The sequence below is a fragment of the Oreochromis niloticus genome, linkage group LG4, assembly GCF_001858045.2.
Source record: "Oreochromis niloticus isolate F11D_XX linkage group LG4, O_niloticus_UMD_NMBU, whole genome shotgun sequence".
Taxonomy (NCBI): domain Eukaryota; kingdom Metazoa; phylum Chordata; class Actinopteri; order Cichliformes; family Cichlidae; genus Oreochromis; species Oreochromis niloticus.
The window spans coordinates 30,195,803-30,202,987 of record NC_031969.2 but is presented as its reverse complement, the minus strand read 5'-3'; the positions used below and the strand labels follow the sequence as shown (position 1 = coordinate 30,202,987).

The 7,185-nt window shown below is 35.1% G+C and overlaps 1 long non-coding RNA gene across 1 annotated transcript; it reads right to left on the bottom strand.

Annotated features, from left to right (window-relative positions):
• Positions 1-2,281: 2,281 nt before the first annotated feature.
• Positions 2,282-4,179, bottom strand: LOC112846624 (uncharacterized). The gene is made up of 2 exons (XR_003219688.1): positions 4,082-4,179; positions 2,282-3,261 (listed from the first exon to the last, which is right to left on the bottom strand). It is a non-coding gene; the product is annotated as an uncharacterized LOC112846624 (long non-coding RNA).
• Between the last annotated feature and the right edge of the window lie 3,006 nt (positions 4,180-7,185).

Here is a 7,185-nt window from a genome sequence, read left to right as displayed (position 1 = left end):
TCTTTTAAAATTATTTCATATAATGATTTTCTTTTTTTGTTAGCCATTTCAGCATGACTCAGCATGCTTGTACCAGTAGCAGAGCATATTGCTAGCATTTTCCATCATCATAACTTGAACTTGTGATTATCTGTGATATTTATTGATATTGACAGATGTGGAAAAAATTGCATTAAGTTTTGCAACTTCTTCCAACCCTTTTTTAAAACTACATAAACTTTTGTGATTATACCTTCTATGCTTGACAAAGTATGTCATAGACATAGAAACCCTAATGGAAGTGCAAGGATCCCAGTATGAGGTCTATGGTTTGGTTTATGGGAGGGTGGACTCCGGAAAACTGTTCACTTGTTATAGGTCCACCATGCTGCTGTCTTATTGTGTCATGGCCCTGGGTCTGGTGACCCAGTATTTATGTTTTTGATTTAATGTTCTGTGATTTATTGATTTCTCTTGGTTTAGTCTGTATTTCTAGCTTCTTTAGTTATTCATCAGTATTTTTTGTTGATTTATACTCTTTAGGTTTTGTTAATGTGCCTCCCCTGTGTTCCACGTTACATCTAGTTATCCTGGTTTCTATGTTTGTGTATATCCTGTTTTACTTTGACAGTCCCGTGTCCTGTGTTAGAGTATTCTGTTTTGCTTCCTCCCTGTCTCGTGTGTCAGATTAGGTTCAGCTGTGTCTCCCTTCTGTTCCATATTCCCTCGTTACCCAATGTGTTTTTTCTTGTTCCTCATCTGGTCGTCCCCCCCTTGGTCTTCCTTTGCTTTTGTTTATAGCTTTGTGCAGCCAAATAAAGGCTCGCTTTTTGTTCTTCACCTCACTCTGACTCTGTCATCTGCTTTTGGGTCCGCATTTGCCTCTCCTAAAGCCTGGAGAGACATATTGTCTCTTGCCATTTTTGTTTTAACTTGCTTTTTATCATGTTTAAATCTTATTGCATAAACGCCTTCTGTGTGTGCTTTCTGCTACTCTGCACTTTGCTGATCCCCAGCTTAGATGCACCTGATGTTGCTTTTAATGGGAGTTAATATTTTGAAGGTCTTTTATACCGCTGTTTTCATTTATTCTTATATAATTAACACACACACACACACACACACATATATATATATATATATATATATGTATGTGTGTGTGTATGTGTGTGTGTGTGTATGTATGTATGTATATAATATTTTTATTTTATTGTGCTTAGGCACATTGGGTGAGGTTCCCTTTCATGCATGTGAGTGCAAACACCAGAATGCAAGTATAAAGCACCATTTGAGTTGCAGTGTGGCATCAGTTTTGTTGAACTGCAATTTTATCTAGGGCAATCTAGTGGCATTTTTGTTTGTTTTTTGTTGTTGTTGTTTTTAAACAATGTACGGAAATAGTGTTATTTTAAATAAATGCCTTTGATGTGGTAAACCCTGTCACTTTGCTGTTTGCAGTTCCATATTTTTATTTTCTTTTATGAAATTATGAAATTTATTTGCCATGCCTCGACATCAATTAGGAGCCTGTGTGGCTTTGCAGCCAGTAAAACTTCCTGGGGTGTAGCCACAGTTGGCGGCATTTAGTTACTTTGTCCTTCCCTCCCTATTTTCCTAGGCCTTAATGGCTTATAAATTTATTTTGATATTACCAAGTAAAAAGGGAATATATATATGTATATATATATTTATACATGTATGTATAAATAGATAGATAGATAGATAGATAGATAGATAGATAGATAGATAGATAGATAGATAGATATTGGAGATTAAGGCATAAAGTATAGAAATCTTCCTGGGCATTATTTGTACTAGTTAATAACAAAATAAACGACAACTGCAGAAATGATCTAAAAAAAATGTGAAAGAAAATTGAGCAGTTTATTGATTTCAAAATATGTAGCACAAGTACATTACATGATATTTTACTAAAATTTTATAGTTAATAGTAAGGTTCATTAATTCATATAGAAAAACATTTTCCAAAAATGGCAAATTGTGAAATTCTGCTTAAATCAAGATATTTACAGCTAATTGCTGGCCAAAAAAGTGAGCATAAATTAAGAAATCTGTCTCCACATAAGATTAAACAGTAGCCACTAAAACACAACCAAACTGGTGCACGGCACTGGCAAACTCTGCTTCCTTAGCTTAAGTAATCTCACATCTAACTGCTGAATAAAGTCTCCTACACAACTAATTTGCTGACTCTGGAGAAAGACAGGTAGCACCAAAAGCAGGGAAGAGAAGGCAGGGCCACACACCCATACAATAAACCACAATGACCTTGTTAAAGATGTTAAACTGTTTTGGTTTAGTTTTTTCAGTTCTCTTGTGATTGTCCTTGCTTTTATCTCCATATTGGATAGAATCGTGCCTTCAGGACAGATTTCTTTTTCTTTGATGTCTTCAGACCTTCATTCAGAGAGTCACAGATCTTTTTCCATGAGTCTATTTCTGAGCTCCAAAGTGCAGTTCTTGCTCTGATCACTTTTGAGATCTTAGTTTTGCTGCCTTTAGCCAGACTGATGCTGTCTTTACAGATGAAAATGATATCTAATCCAAGAAAGAAAGCATTGAGTGCAATGAGACCTGCTCTGGCTGTCTTTGAGAGAGCAAGTGACCCTTTGAATGCTGCCTGACCCACTTCTGGGATTTCTGAGGCCATCTTGGGGGCTTTACTTTCCTGGGCCACCATCTTACCACAACCTGTAATCAGGTTTTTAGATTTTATCAATTTAACATCTGAAGCATCTCTAACCAGTGATCGAATGCCCAGTCCAACTGACCCAACTTGTTTAAAGCCGCTGAACATATCTTTATAAAAACCCATTTCTATGTCAGCAGCTGGATGACTGATCGCCAAACAATCCTGAATATGAACTTTGCATATCTTCCATGAACTTCGGGAGGACATCATTGACTTTGCTTTTCTGTGTGCGTTTAACTCCAATCTCTGCTGCAGTGGTCACAGCACTGTTGATTCCACTGGTGATTCCCAGCCCAACCCCAGTCATTGTTAAAGCTAGAGACACACCTGCTGTTACAGGAATTAACGCCAAACCAACAATGGACAGTACACTCCCAACTGCCCCCACTGAGCTGCCTGCTACACTAGAGATCTTTGCTCCCTTTATCATTTTATCTAGCTGAACAGCACACTGCTCCAGGTGTTGTAGAAACTTTAGCATCCTGGGCTGTCGCTTGTTGAACTCATTGATGAAGTGTAAGCAGTAAGTTTCTTGGAACAAGAACACCATCTGGAAGTTTGGGTCCATCCTTATCAGAGAAAACAGAAGATTGAGAAGTTGTTGTTGTTTTTTCCCTCTTACTGGAAAGTAAACTATTATTACACAGTATAAGCAATTTATTACAGAAAAGAATAACAAAGTAACTTAGATTGAGAACTAATGGTGGACTTTTCTTGCCAGAATTAGTAGTAAGTTATAGTGTTTGTAAGTTATAGGTTCTTCAAAGCGTAATTACAACTTTGTTTTTTTTGGTATATTTATAAAGGCATATTTTTAAAGCATATTTTCTAATAAGACACATACTAGCTATTACAGTTTTTTACTTTCCAATATTTTTTTATTTTTACTTAATTTGACTTTTTTTCATTACTTGGTTTAGTTTCCATTCAGTGGATTTTCGTTTTTCAGGTTAGTGTTTATTGTTTGAAAATATTTAGTTTAAATGTATTATATGTTTTGTTTTTGTTTTTTAGTTTCAGCATATGTTAGCGACAGTATTCAGGATATTCAGTACAGCTATTACAATAAAAAAACATCTTGAACAAAAAAAAAAAAACTGAAAGCAGTGCTTACAGTTTTGTAGACATCCAAAGTCCATCAATACATCATCTGGCAAGGTGTTAAAAAAAAAAGCAACTAACTAACAAATGATAAAACTAAAGATATTTATTTTAGATTTCACATCTAGTTTTGGGGGTGGTGAAAGTAAAAATATTCCAAACCAGTTTTTATTTTGTCATTATTACAAAGTTGAGACTGAAGGGGGGAAACACTACACCTTTATCATTTTAAAACATACATTACAACATGATAAAGTCTGCAAAACCTGAGGTTTCAGTACAAATTACCTGATTTCATCGAGCTGATTAATGTGACAAAGCATGTCTTGTGTGTCACTTTCAGGCAAATCCATGCAGAGGTCTATCTGACTAATGTTCTTCACCAAGGGAAAGTCTGTCATGCAGCTGCTGGAGACACAATGTAAAATATGTTTATACATAGTGTGTGATTTGTGTTGCATTCCAGTGAAATTTAATTTGACCTTTTCTCAAACATTTTGCAGATCATCTATCTCTATCAAAATAGAGAATCTTCTTTGTAAAATGTACTAAGTTCATATTAAATGAGATAATGCCAATATCATTTAAACCACAAATTTGTAATGGAAAAAATAACATTCTCAGTCAAAATCATCAAAATAAGAAAACATCAGAGGTTTCATGGTGGCATCAGCCACGTTCTCAAGTTCTCAAAACAAGTTCATTTTTTGAAAACTGCGAACAAGGTGACAAGAGAAGTTAAACTGTTTGTGGGCCAACAAGAACAAGAGGGGGGAAAACTATTTTAAATTAAATCAAGTCTTTAATAATCACTGATGTTGCTACATTCAGCTTGGGCTTATTTGTGCAGCTCCAAGCTCCAACAACAGTCATCTCGAAGTGCTTTACAAAGTGCACAGGACAGGGACCTGATAGCTGAAGGCTCTCCTATTAATCTTTTAGAAACTCTGAGTAGTAACTCGGAGGGTAAGTCTGAGAATAAGGTGCTCTGTTAAGATATATACAGTATTAAGAGAACTTTAAAGTACAATCTGTTTATCCAAGACATATTAAAGTCTTAAGACCTCAATTTTAAATTCAAGTCTCAAATTAACAGTAAGCAAATAAAGAGAAACTAATATGGGAGAAATCTGATGGTCTCTTTTAGTCTCTTGCTGTGACATTTGGATCAACTAGAGGCTTTCCAGGGAGCATTTAGAACAGCTTGATAATGTGTAAATTACACTAGTCCAGCTTAGAATTAAAAAATGCGACTTGTTTTTGAGCATCGCTCTGAAATGGGATGTTTCTAAATCTCGTAATATTGCACAGAAGAAAGAAAACAGTGCTACATGGTTTGAATGTTGTTATACTGCAGTACTGTTCAGTTACAGATAGACGATATCACTGGAGTTTGAAGCACTTTATTTATCAATGTCATAAATTCAGCACACCTGGTTGTTGGTTCTGACATCAGCATATGCAGATTATTATTTGTTAAATACCACTCTTCCTTTTAACTGTTCACACGTATCTATATTCATGTACGAATACATATATACCAAAATATGAGTATTAATATTAATACAAACAAAAATCCAAAATAAAATCCAAACTGTGGACAGATAATATTGTCCAACTGAATTGCGCATAATAATAACTAAAAACTCAGCCAACACTGCCCTCTGCTGGATTAATGAACAAGCATGTCACTTTACAAGTTATATGTTGCCAGCAGCAACACAAGCGTATGTTATCATAAAGATACTGTTTCTATCATATTTGCGCTCTACAAAAAACAAGATGGCACCATGTCAGTTTGTGAAGTTTCTTTTCCTCCTAGAGAAAGTGAGATCACTAACAACCACAGCAACTCAGTCCCAATGCGGCAGAGCACATTCAGAGCTGGGTCACCAAGTTGACTCAGTTCTGAGGTGAATAGTGACTAAAAATTCCCAAAGCTCCAATAACTGCAGTTCTTAACCTCTTCTGAGTCAGGAGCTTCATGGCATGGGTTTCAATCCCTGAGCAGCTCCTGAGTAATGAGAAGGTGGCCCGGTGCTTATGTCCAGAATATGTATGTAGTGACACTTAAATTTAAATCTGGATTAATGGTGATTAACTAAACATAAATTACGAATTAATTAAGAAGACTCTGTGCTCATGGTATTCTGTTACAATATTAAGACCCTCAGTACGATCAATTTATAACTCTTGATACTAATTCTCCTACTGTGCATATGTGAACCAAAACTGTAGATTAACTGTTTGTTTATTTATTTGTTTGCATCATCGTCATCAGCTTTCACTTAAGCAGACAGTTTATATAGAGAAAAGGCTGAAGCATGAATAGTCTTCACATGTCCCTAACATCCTGTTGTAATCTGATGACACACTGACTCAAACAAATATAAAAATGTCTAAACATTTAAAACACAGATTTTTAACAAATATTCAAATATATATATACATATAAACATAATAAAGTAATATGTTTTTTCATTTTTTTCATATATATATTTTAAGTAATAAAATATGTGAATTTTTATTGTTATTCTGTTCTTTGTATTGCTCTTTGAAAGCTAAAACCATGTTTAAATGTACATATACTTGACTAAAGTAATGTGTGGCTTACAAAACCTCTTTACTTTTTTACAAAAATGAAGGCAGTTTTGAAGGCAAGAGGGGTCCAACGTAGTAACAACAAGGTGTACCTGTGAGGTTATATCAGTAATAGTCATGTTAAACACTATGTGATAAAAAAAAAATTACTTTCACTATTGTTTGAATTTACTTTATCTTCAGCAGGATGTGCCTATATCAGATCTCTGCCTCTCAGGCTGTAACCACAGCTGTGGGAAGATTTTAATCTGAAGCTTGCAAACCAAACAAAAGTGTAACAGGTTGCTTTAGGTGTGAGAACAGATTTAAAAAGGTGTCTATTTCTATGATGTCAGCCAACTGTAAATCATCTAATCCCTGTTTGCATTTTGTGCTCCTGTTCCTTTATCATATGACTGACTGAATTACATGAAACATTGATTATCCTGTAAAACACCTAACATAAGAGAAGGAACAGTGCAACTTATTGCATTACTGATGATACAGCAGCTGGGATCAAACCAGTACCGTGCATACATGCAAACATATTAGTTTATGGATTTATTTCAAATCTTAAAAGAAATCTTTGTTTTCAACTGAGAAATATTTGTTGTTGTTAAATATTGCAATACTTGCATTACTTGAAATTGTTGCTTCAGCATCTTGCAGCAGTTTCTTCACCCACCACAACCACATCTGCTTCTGATAACCTCCTCTGTCTTTGTATGTCTGTTTCTTTGACTCACTTTCTGTTCACTCTGTTTTTCCTTGTACTTTTATCTCAGCACCACGCTCAGCCAGAACAATGACTG